A 12,768-nucleotide genomic window follows, 5' to 3' on the forward strand; every position below is an offset into this window, starting at 1 on the left:
CATCTGCTCAGTACTGATGTTCTGAGGAAAAACTGGTAATGGTGTCTTAGGGTTTTATGCTGGGAAGTCCGTGATTCACATTTTGTTTCTGCAAAAAAGTCTGTTCTCTAAAGTCTGTTCAGGAAATAACCTGAACGATTCCAAAGTAGAACATAAGCTGTTATAGTACATTTTCACCTTAGCTGAGGGTGAACGGAGAAATATGGACATTATAAAAACAAAACCAAAGAAAAATATTTGCTTAAAATTATGTCCTATGTGAGTCTTTGGTATCTGGATTTGGGTGAACAGAAGATCATTTTTAAACATTCATTGTGTTGGGCCTATTTTTTTAAGGCATACAAATCATTGTCTGATTTTTAGGACACCCCCCTGTATCCAAAGAGCTGTAGGTTCAGAACTGAAACTATGGCCCGAATCCAGCAGCCACATGCCCTCCTCATCCCGTGTTTTGTGAATACCTAGAAAGGCAAAGAAAAATATTTTAAAGTAAGCTTCTAGTTCTTTTTCATGTCTTTGGGGGCAGTACTGCCAAAGCTTCATTTTTGGTAATAAGGTCATTGCAAGGTCCATCCCAGTTGTCTGTATGCAACCGAGCTGGTTCCTCTGATGAGCAGACAGTGTAAACCATTCCCACAAGAAGGGGTCAGTCCAGGAGTATATATGAGAGCATAATCTTAAGGAATAAGCCTGTATTGAAATCAAGAGACTTTGGAATATTGGCTTTGATACTGACTCCCTCTGTGGCCTTGGTCAATTCACTTAACTTTGAGGTGTGTCCCCAAAAGACAGAGTACGATTATGTTCAGAAAGACAATGGAAAACCTGAGAACAAATTCTGCACTGTTGGGGGCCAGGATGTTGCCCCCAGAGCTGGTACAGGAGTGGAAGGGAACCATCCACAAGCTATATGGGCATTGCCAAGACAGCTGCATTGCCATGCAATCTTCATGCCAAAATAGAGAATTAGCTTTGGTTGAAGTTCTCTTATAACACCCACAGATCAGTGTAAAGTCCACTGCAAAATAATTAGTATTCCGCAGTAACCCTAAGGGGGAGTATGCTTGGATGCCTTAAAAGGTTTTAAATATTTCTTTCTTTTTTCAAAATATTTCCTTTTCTCAAAACAGCTCAAGTTTTCTCAAAGCTGAGGACACAAATGACACGGTGAGTCAGAAAATATTTCTAGTGCTTTTCTTTTGTGTATCTGCAGCTACAACATGCCATTTGTTCAATCACTCTCGTTTGTAACCTACGTGGTGCTGCAACCTTGAATGAAGAGCAATATGCACTGCAGCAAAGGGGTGTGGGGCTGGACTGAGTAAGCTTGAACAATGGTTGTTTGCACACTTTTGGAGAAATAAATGGTACAGAGTGTTTTAAATCTCTGACATGGCTGCCATTTTGAGCATCAGGTAGGGAGATTAAAAGCTAAGGAGGCTGAAGAAGGCTAGCCCAACATAATGGTATCCTAATGGTGCCCAGAACTGAGTTGTTTGATCCACCAGTACAGTTGTATTCTAATGTAGCATGTAATATTTACTGGAAGAAATCCCCTTCACAGGTTGGCTCTCAGACAGTGGTTCAAGTTGGTACTATGGCTATGTGTGTTTGGGGAAGAGGATCTCCGGTCTCTAACACTGCATCTGCCTCAGATTTCAGCAGATTGATTGATTGAATTGACAAGATATTGTATTTCTATATTTCTATATGTACTGATTGGCATTCGGAGCCTGCAATGTGCCATGATTCAGTGGTGGTCTCTCTGCCAAATATATGGTCCAGCTCCTCATGGTAGTTGCCGTCCATGTGAACTCCCTAGAGATATTCTTATTGTCCCTAATATTCTTATAATCTAGCTGGAGTGCCTTTCCAGTTTTGTGGCACTGGAGCAGGTCCCAGGAGTGCCCCCTCTCATGCATTTGTCCAGATAGTCACTTGTAGGTCTATGCATTTTTGGTGCATTCAAGATCGGCCTGGACACAGTCCTCTCCCTAATGTGCAGTGAAATCCAGGACCGCAGCACAGGGCCACAAAGGATGAGGCACAGTTGTTATATAACAATTCTTTAACTCCGAATGTATGAACTTGCCATGAGCTGAAATCACAAAGGCCATACCTGTGCCAGAATTTAAACTTTGAGGTGACATCTGGCCAGGAGGACCCCTGAGCAGTGAAGGCATGCCGATAAACTGACCAGCCAATCCAGCAAGATCTCAAAGCAGTGTGGAATAACAGTGGGAGGATTAGCAGATGCAGAACAGTTGTTTCAGGATGGCAATGCAGCCATATCTACTTTGTTGAGTGTATACTCATCCTGCAACTCAGTAAACCTACTTCCAAAGTGAGTGTATTAGCAAGAGTTAGTACCAGCTGATTCACAGACACAAACTTGTTTGGTCGCTTTATTGTGAAATAATTCAAGTTAACCCGCAACAACATTCAAGTGTGGACAAGCCCTAACTAAATGTTTGCAAAGTGCTATGTAGTACCAAGTTCACTAGAAATTGCCTGCAGTCCTTTAGTGGCAGGGGACCTAGTGTTGCACAGACTTCTCTCTCATTTGAACAATCGTCCTTAGCAAAATCTGTTTAAATGTTGGCAGCTTTATGCAGAATCCAGCACAACCAGCTGGGTGGCTGTTGAGTAGCAGAGTGCTGAGGAACGAAAAGGTTATTTCCTCCTCCTTCACATACTCATTGTTAATTGAAAAGGAGGTCATCTATGTTTGAAGATATATCCCTAAAGAATCCTCTTGCTGACTTTGCTTTCAGACCAGTCAATAGTAGTGTGATCATGGTGGCCAGGAACTAGTTACGTTTTGGGGGGCAAAACATTGCTTCACAGGCCCACTCACAAATGGTAAGGCGGCTCTGATAAAATCAAATTTCCTAACAGATCTCTAAAGAGGATAAAAAAACCAATGCTCCACCGAGTAAAGAATTGGACTTGACAAGGTGTGTTCAGTCCTGCGGGACTTAGCGACAGATAGATGTTATTGTTCTGGAGGTGTGATCAGGGTCTATTTAAGGAAGACATTGCTAACAAAGTTTTATTTTCTATCTTGTCATCCTGCATGTTGAATTGATTTAATCAGTCAAACTATGTATTTCCCTTCCTTGTTCTGGGTGGTTGTTAAATGTGGCTTTGGTAAACTAATAAATATTTAATAACTTTAATTTGTCTCTTGGGCTGTATTAACTCTCATTCCTACTCCATAAGAGACTATAGCCTCCAACTATGAAAAGCTGACCGATAGCCTGGCTCAAGTTATTTTATTAAATCTCGTCTGCTTTTATGAGGTTGTGGTGCCCATGAGACACTGTTTGAAATTTAAGCTTTTTCTTCACAAGGCTGTAAGCAGTTTCTGTCACTTGACATTAGACATGTTGATATCTATTTTTTTGCTCATCCTAAAGAAACAGGATTTTTACCCTGCTCTGTGATTTTTCTAATTGGTTTTACTAGTTCAAGAAAAACCTCCAGTGTGTCACTGTAGACTTTGTACCCAAGTAAGCTTCACAAAGTCTTCAAGAATTTTTATTTCTCAGGATGTAGTATATTTTGTCAGTTCTTTGGATTTTTGGTCAGACTTCATTGTTGTAATGAACATAAGAATGGCCATATTGGGACGAAAGGTTCATCTAGCCCAGTATCCTGTCTTCCGACAGTGGCCAATGCCAGGTGCCCCACAGAGAATGAACAGAACAGGTAATCATCAAGTGATCCATTCCCTGTTGCTCATTCCTGCTTCTGGCAAACAGAGGCTGGGGACAGCATCCTTCCCATCGTGGCTAATAGCAATTGATGGACCTATCCTCCATGAATTTATCTGTGTGGGGTTTGTTTTTTTGTTTTTTGTTTTTTTTCAACCCTGTTATAGTCTTGGCCTACACCGCATACTCTGGCAAAGAGTTCCACAGGTTGACTGTGCATTGTGTGAAGAAATACTTGCTTTTGTTTGTTTTAAACCTGCTGCCTATTAATCCCCTGTTTGGGGGAGAATGATACAGGAAAGCCAGAAAAAATGCCTGAAACCGCCCTATATATGGAAGTTCAATATCTGAAGTTTGAGATTTCACAATTAGTCACCAACGAACTAAGATCAAGGGTAAAACTCTGAACAATAGGTGCATAGCAGTCAAAAGCCACAGTCAATGCTAAAATGTTTTACTTTAAAAGAGTGAGGGAGCTTTCCTTTGTTCCTTAGAACTGTGCTACAATATAAATGCCTTACTATAGTATCTGCTATATAAATCTGCAGGTTAGCTAACTTACAAAGCTTAGGATTCCAGAAACCTGAGCTGAATGTTCTGTACCACAAGTCTTTTTATACCTAAAGAATGAGCTTTAAAGAGAGAGAGAGAGAGAGAGAGAGAGAGGAAAAGGGAGAACTTCATAGAAACATTCTGTGCTAATAAGAGAGTCATCTTTTGGTTATATGTGTAAGGTATCTTTGTGGGGATTATGCCTTCCTGAAGCATTGAATAGGAGTAATCTTTTAGGATCAAGTGGTCATATTCTATAGGATTAATTTGTTGAAATTATAAAGTGGCAAAGGAGGGACAGACATTGGAGTGAAACTTTATCTTCTCTAATGAATATCTTTTTCAGTAAAAATATCCCTGTCCCCTTATTTCCATATGCTCTCCTGTAACCCTGTTTGAGGATACATTATCTAGAAACAAGTAGACAGAGCTGATGCATGATGAAGAATCATGCAGACTTCTGTGGTTTTTACTGACCCCCAAACCAGTCTCATGTTCCACATTATTGGGGTTCATGATGAATGTTTTACACAGTTCTAACCAAAACTCTGTCAGGTACAACAAACCTTGTATTAGTGATATTAGATATAGTGATGAGTTAAAGCCAAATCTTTGGTTTAGTACTTACCAGTTTGAATATTAAAGATTTAGTCACAATTTCTGAAGCAAGCTGATATTGATGCTTTAGATTGTGATCTGTCTTGTAGAGCAGGTTGGTAAATTTGCCTGCTCATATCTCTCCAGTTCAGTTTAAATTTCAAGTATCAGTGTTTAGGAAGTACATTCTGATTTCAATATGTCACTCAAAATCCCCTGCCATTAACCATATAGTATTTTTCCGTATTCACATCAACTAGGTATAAAGAAAACCTAATTGAAAGCCTACTGTGCTCAAAAATCAGACTTCAGTTTTATTTTTGCAACCCATGTAGAATGAATAGGTTCTATTTGCAGCACTAAATTTATATTCTGACAGACACATGCAGGCTACTCAATCAAAGGAGCTCATTACTGAAGATAAACAGTGGGTATTAATAGTAAGCATGTCCATTTCATATTATGTATTATTCTGGCAGAAGAATATTTTCCCTTCCAAATTATAGCGGAAGTAATTAAAATTCAAGGCATTAATTATACATTAATGAAAACCAAAACATATTTCATACTTTTGTTTTGGCAGCATATGGGAAAATTCTGTCTCCTCAACCACTAGTGTGTTGGTTCAATGACAAATTATATAATCTCTAAAGCTAAATAGAATTGTTCCAGTGAATTAAGTTTGTCTGTGAAGGAACATATATAGTGTGTGAGGAGTAGGGGAAAAAAAGAGAGCAGTAGTTTAAAGCATTTCACCCAAATGCCACAATTGTTAGAATTTATGAATGTGAATGAGCTTTTTTTGCTCTTTCCTGTGCAGCTTTGTGCAATCCATTGCTTTAACTGAGAGGAATGTGTATGCTAATGGCACAATAACCTTTTAATTTAGATTTCCCTGGAAGACAGCAATGCTGAGAGGTGTTTAATTCTCTGAAGGAGGAAGAGTGAAACTACTGTTCAGAAAAAGACCTAGCTAGACCCATTTTTGCTATTGCTATTTAATGCACCTTTGAAATAAAAAAGGCATTTCTTTTGCTACATTGTTTTATCTTTTAATTTTAAAACTGAAGAATTTAAATCCAGAGGCATAGGTCTGTCAAATTTAGCATCTGCCTTCTTATGAGATTATCCGTAAAATGTTATTTTTGTATCATTCTGAGCATTCATTTGTTAAGGATTTCCCCCCTGAATTTAAAAAGCCATAAATTGCAGAGATTACTTATAAATTCAAAACCTTTTGGCTGGTCTGGGAGCTCTTCTGCTGGGCCCAACTCATGCTGCCTGCTCTGGGCTTACAGACCAGGCACTCTTAGTACTGTTAAGTCAGATGCCAGCACAAGCAGGTGGTGGCTCCAGGCACCAGTGCACCAAGCGCGTTCCTGGGGCGGCAAGCCGCGGGGGGTGGCCTGCCGGTCGCCATGAGCTTCTGCAGCAATTCGGTGGTGGGTACGCTGAAACCGTGGGACCGGTGGACCTCCCGCAGGCATGCCGCCGAAGCCGCCTGACTGCCATGCTCAGGGCGGCAAAATACATAGAGCCGCCCCTGAGCACAAGGGAGGTGAAAATAGTGTCAGGGATACCCAGTAGACAGGCATTTGCTGCTGCTATGATGTGCCCTGGTGTTTCCCAATTCCGAGTTCCAAAGATGACTTTAGCTGCCAGGATATGAAGTGGCCATTGGCATGGATCTTCCTCCCAAAGGCTGTCAGTCCAAGTAAGGTGGTCTTTGTAGTGGTTGTGATAAAGGAGCATTACAACTCCTTGCTGTTTTAAGCAAAAGACAACCGATCATTCAAGCCTTTTAGTTATATCAAAGAACTATGTCTCCTTGCCATGGCTCCTTTTGAGCCCTTCTAGTACAGGCTGAGGGAGATCACATGGGCATAGGCCACTGAAAATCATAGGCCCAGAGTGCAGTATTTAATGTCTGTTTCCTGGTTGTGCTGATTGTTTTATATCAGGAGTGCAAGGTTCTGGCAGGTAATGACCCTGATCTTTGATTTGTGCTGTTAATTTTGAGGCCAGCAGTTAATAAAGTTGCCACCATCTGTAGAGAGTGTGTTTGCATGATTGCAGGAGACTTTGGATGACAATGTGGCTCAGATTTTCAAACATACACATGCAAAATGGTTTGCAAAATACCCAATGTGTATGCAGCCGTGGCTTGCATATGTGCATTAGGCACAGATCAAGCCATGCTTGGTAGTTTAATTCAACTAATGTAGCTTCTCTTTATTTAAAAGTTATTTGCAAACAGGCTTTGTTTTTATTACTGATTTGTTTATTTGCCATAGCCTGAATTTGAGAATATATTGGAGATTTTAGAATATGATGCATCTGGTGGGGGAGAGCCTGTGAAAAGGGTCTTGAAGTGGATGGAGGAAAGCTATAAGCTAAGTGTTGTGTTTTTCCATTATTGTTCAGCACACAGAGATCTGATTTTGTCAGCTCCAGCAGGGCCTAATATGTGCACCAACTTTAATGAAGTCTGGCCTATAGCCACAGGTGCACCAGAGGGAGAGTATGAATCTGAATTAGACCAGGAATCATAGTGCAGTTGAGCTTTTGGGATAAAGAATTAGTCACACTAGTATGGATTCTGGGAAAAGGATTATTGTGCTATTTGTCAGGGATTGCTAAATGCATTCTTCCCTGTTAAAATTTTCAGGTTGGCTAGTCAAGCAGTTTTATTTATGACGATAAATATAACATATATATATATATATATATATATATATATATATATATATATATATATATATATATATATATATATATGTGATGATCTGAAGAATCTGTCTATATACAGCTTAAGAATTCCGTTTCATATTGGGGAATCCTACATGTGTGTTTGTCAGACAGAAAATTCCATTTGGAATGTATGGGCCTTGTTGCTTTCTCTTGTCTTTTTACCTCTGTATTGCACTGAAATTCCAAGGGTTCCTGAGGAAAGACTCAATGGAGAGTCGTTAACCTGAATGGCTCCTATTGAAATGGGAGCACGTGGGACAATGGGATGGCTAAAGGCTAGGGTAAACCATTGTTCTCAAACTTCCCTTCAGGGCCTGGGGTGTAAAGCAGTGGAAATTGGTACAGTCCTTTAAAAACACAAAGACTGTGAATATGTAGAGGTGACTCACAAAAAGTTCGGGAAGAAGAAAGAGAGAGAGAGGGACATGCTTTCATAGCAGGGGCTCTTGTTCAACTGTGGAACAAGCCAAAAAGAAGGAAATCGACTATACGAGAGAGATCCTTCATGATTCAAAGCAGCAGCCATGTGCAGGAAGGTGATCCTAGACTCCTTATCACTGAGAAGTATTGTCCGGACTAAGGGAAGCATACAGGGTTTTAATATTTGTCTGGATCTGTATCTTTTGTGATACGTAAAGACTAAGTATGTTTAGAAACCATTGCCAAGCCTACATGTCTGTCTGCTTCAACTATCACATGTCCCAGAAGAGGTAAAACTGTAGACTCTGAGCTCTCACAAGGATGGAGTTCTGGGAAAGAGTGGGTTTAAGCTACTGGAGCAGATAGTTGTCCGGACTGCTCCTGGGAGCCTAATGCAGCTGGACTGGGAGATCCCATTTCTGTGGAGGGGTACGAGATAGTCTGTACCAAGGAAGAGTGTCAGAGCAATTGGAACCAGCAAGAGTCTGGAGCGTACTGAGACCCAGAGAAGCCTAGAGAACATGGGGCCAGTATGGCAGGACATAAACACAGCAGTCCGGTGAGGATCCTGCCGAGGGAGCTGTGTGACATCATTGTACACATATTATGTTTGTTGTGACTTTTGATATACTGTCAGTATAACACCATTATAATACCATTACAGAGGGAATTAAACTCTGGTCCTATTTGGGTACAGTCACACTGTTGTGATGCATAGGTTTGTGTGGATCTAATCAAGAGGAAACCTATACAAATAGACAATATGGTGTGTCACAAAGGACATGTAAAAAGCAACAGAGGGTCCTGTGGCACCTTTAAGACTAACAGAAGTATTGGGAGCATAAGCTTTCATGGGTAAGAACCTCACTTCTTGCATCTGAAGAAGTGAGGTTCTTACCCACGAAAGCTTATGCTCCCAATACTTCTGTTAGTCTTAAAGGTGCCACAGGACCCTCTGTTGCTTTTTACAGATTCAGACTAACACGGCTACCCCTTTGATACTTGACACAAAGGACATGGAATCCTTTACTCATCATATAAAGTTTTTCTCTGTAGTTTTCTGAAGACTCTCAATTATTTTTTGTTTTTCACACTGAAGTTTACTGAATTCATTTTGACATATACCTTTTCAAATAAACTGATGAGCTATCTAAGTAAAGATTATTTTTATTAGCTTGGTATATATACTCTATCTCATAACCTTTGAATTCAAAAAATGATGCTTTGGAATCTGATGGGTTTTGTCTGTGGTACTGCATCAACAAGCCATGCTGTTCTAATCATTTGACTCAATGTTTCTATATAAAGAACTAACATGCTCAGTAACAATTGCTTCTTTTGGTTCTAGTTTGAATATGGAACTGACATATTCTAAATCCTGCCTTCCACACACAGCCAAGAAGTTCAGTGGCTCAGAAAGAACAAGAGATGTACAAAAACATATATCAGTTTTATTTGTCTGGCAATTCGTACTTTGACATGTGACTTATAAGGTGTCATGGGATTACCAGGTGTCTGTTTGCTTTCCTCAGATTGCCAACATGATCCCTTTCTTCCATGTTAGCAGGAGCTGGGAGCAAGGTGAAGATAGCCTGTAAGTCCTCTGGGGCTTGGTCTACACTACAAAGTTAGGTCAACATAAGGCAGTTTACATCAACCTAAATACAAAGGTGTCTGCACTTCAGTGTCTTTCACACCGCTTTAACTCACCCGCTGTGCCGACCTAATAAAACCACATCAACGAGAGGTGTAATGCTTAGGTCAATGTAGTTAGGGCGATGCAGTAAGACATTGCTTATGTTGACCTAAGTAGTCTCCAGGAGGGGTCCAGCAATGCTCCACCATGACCACTCTTGTCAGTTTTGAACTCTGCTGCCCGGCAGCCAGCTACATCGTTAAATGCCTGTCCCCTTTTAAAGTCCCAGGAATTTTTGAAATTGCTCTTCCTGTTTGCTTGGTGTGGAAAGCAAACATAGCAACTGCCCAGCTGACTATACCAGTTCCATACAGCAAATGCCTGGAGTACATGGGAGGTGGTGGATCTCCTGGGGCTGTGGGGAGAGGTGAGAGGCTGAGAAGTCACAGCTCTGATCTAGCCATAGGAACTTCGACATCTGCGACCAGGTCGCTCAGGGTGTGGAGGAGAAAAGGTACACAGGGATACACAACAGTGCCATGTGAAAATCAAGGAGCTCTGCAAGGTGTACTAAAAGGCAAGAGAGGCAAATATTTCCTCTGGTGCAGACCTGCAGACATGCTGCTTCTACCAGTAGATGCATGCCATCCTTGGCGGCGGCCCATCTCCAATGACAAGTGCCCTGTGGATACTTCAGGGGAGCTGGAGTCACACGCCACTGCAGTGAACCCTAAGGACAGGGCCATCCCTAGCCATTTTGGTGTCCTATGCAGCTCCCCTGTGGGGGAGGCAGGAGGAGGCTTGGGAGGCAGGGGGGAAACTGCCCCCCAGCACGAGAGGGCAGAGTAGAGTGGGCTGGGGCCAGGTCACTCCACTTCCCACCACCCAGTGAGTAGGGTTACCATTCGTCCGGATTCCCCTGGACATGTCCGGCTTTTTCGGGTTAAAAATAGCGTCCGGGGGAATTTGTCAATGTCCGGACTTCCCCTCCTCCCCCCCCCCCCGCCCCATGCAGAGCGTGCGCGCGGCTTACAGACCAGCCGGGGCTCCGACAGCCAGAGCCCGAGCCCTTCCTGCACTTCCCCCTGCCTCTCTCCTGAAACTTGACACCACTCCCCTCCTCTCCCTCCCTCCCCCTCCCTGCATTCACAGATCGCCGGCTGTTCGTCTGGAGCTCCGACCCTGCTGCCCTACCCCGCTGTCGAGCGTGCTGCTCTGCAGCACAGTAAGGGGGCTGGGGTCCAGAGAAGCGGCAGGGAGGTTCTGGGGGAGGGGGTAATCAAGAGACAGGGAGCGGGGGGGAGGGTTGGATGGGTCAGGGAGTTCGGGGGGGGGCTGTCTGGGGGTTGGGGGTGTAAGGTTTTGGGCAGTCAGGGTACAGGTGGGGGGGTCTCAGGAGGGGGCAGTTAGGGGACAAGGAGCGGGGGGGTGTTTGGGAGTTCTGGGGGGGGCTGTCTGGGGGTTGGGGGTGTAAGGTTTTGGGCAGTCAGGGTACAGGTGGGGGGGGTCTCAGGAGGGGGCAGTTAGGGGACAAGAAACAGGGAGGCTCTCTTAATGGCTCTCCATGCGTCTCTGGACCCTCTCAGCTGTCGGGCTTGGACGGAAACATTGCCTGAGGGTAGTGAGAGAATGGGTTATCGGTGAGGTGGGGGTGGGCGTGAGCCCGGTCAATAGGGGCAACCCCTACCAAGATCTGAGCCTTTTCTCACACGCCCGTTAGAGCTCGACATTATGCTGTTTGGGACCCCTCTTTGAGGAAAGCCTCTGGATTGCAAGTCCAACCGCTACCTCCTCGTGGTGAGAGTCGGTAACTGGCTTGGATAGCCAGGCGGATTGCGGAGGACGAACCCACATCCCACATTCAGTGGGGTGTGGGACGGGGTTGGGCAGCCCCATATGGTGCCACATGGATGCCCCCCTGGTAAGGGTTAGATTCCCCCTGGTAAGGGTTAGATTCCCCCTGGTAAGGGTAGTCTCCCCCAGGCACGGGTTAGTTTCCCCCTGGAAAGGGTAAGTTTCCCCCAGGTACGGGTTAGTTTCCCCCTGGAAAGGGTTAGTTTCCCCCTGAGAAGGGTAAATCTTTTAGCTATGGAAAAAAGTAATTTATATTTTTATACCGGATTGGCGCTGGACCGGGTTAATAACGCCCCCGCTGTTGGCTTTGATGCCCCGGCTGACAGTGTTAAATATATTAGGGGTGTGATCAGGGTCGCTGGACCAATGGATAAAATGGTGTGGACTATAATGAAGTCTCATGAGAATGAGAGTGAGAATCAAGTCCTCCCAGTGGAGCATGGAGTGGAGGTAGAGGAGAATGTTTGTGATGATCATGGTGAGGAGATTTTATCTATCTTACCGATGGTTTTTACAAGGGACACTTTTAATGATTTAACTATGGACAGTTTTAATCCAGATTTTAAGTATTTAAGTACATTTGATGATCCATATGTTAGGGAATCAAGTACTGATTTTAATAGGGATCGTAATAAGGATCTTAACAGTATTGGTAGTAATATAAATATATTAGAAAGTAGTTCGTGGAAGGATGGGGTTTTTTATTTAGAGTATCCCGTTGATAGTTTTAATTGTCCAATATGTCCCCAGATATTACCAACATTTGGTAAATGGGCCAAACACATTAATGTGGTTCATAAAAGTAAAGCCATACGAGTTGTATGTAGTAAATGTGGAAAATCTTCTCAATATCATAATATAGCTTGCCATTACCCCAAGTGCATACCCAAGAAGGCGGATACCCCAATGAAGAGCCATACGTGCTCGGTCTGTGGGCTTGGTTTTCATACTAGATCTGGATTGAGCCAACACTGTAGACATAGACACCCTGCTGTGAGGAATGAGCAAAGAAAAGAAGATATGGCTGCTAAAAGTAAGATCAAAGAGGGATCGACTAGATCTCGTATATGGACTAAAGATGAGGTTGCGCAGCTTATACAGTTGGAAAGGAAATATATTGGGAAAAGGAATATAAATAAATGTATTGAGAGCGAGATGAGGACCAAAACGAATAAACAAATATCAGATAAAAGACGAGAATTAGCAAAGAAGAAGTTAGTGGTAACAGGAGAGAGGGAGGAA

General features: G+C 42.9%; 1 long non-coding RNA gene across 1 annotated transcript in view; it reads left to right on the forward strand.

Moving 5' to 3' along the window:
* LOC135973418 (uncharacterized) overlaps positions 1 to 6,903 on the forward strand; it is a 58,669-nt gene extending 51,766 nt beyond the window's left edge. Inside the window, exons 2-3 of the long non-coding RNA XR_010590247.1 lie at positions 1,131 to 1,167; positions 5,755 to 6,903. This is a non-coding gene — a long non-coding RNA (uncharacterized LOC135973418). The remainder of the gene's footprint in view (positions 1 to 1,130; positions 1,168 to 5,754) is intronic.
* Positions 6,904 to 12,768: the final 5,865 nt, after the last annotated feature.

This window comes from Chrysemys picta, chromosome 9, assembly GCF_011386835.1.
Source record: "Chrysemys picta bellii isolate R12L10 chromosome 9, ASM1138683v2, whole genome shotgun sequence".
NCBI classification, from domain to species: Eukaryota; Metazoa; Chordata; order Testudines; family Emydidae; genus Chrysemys; species Chrysemys picta.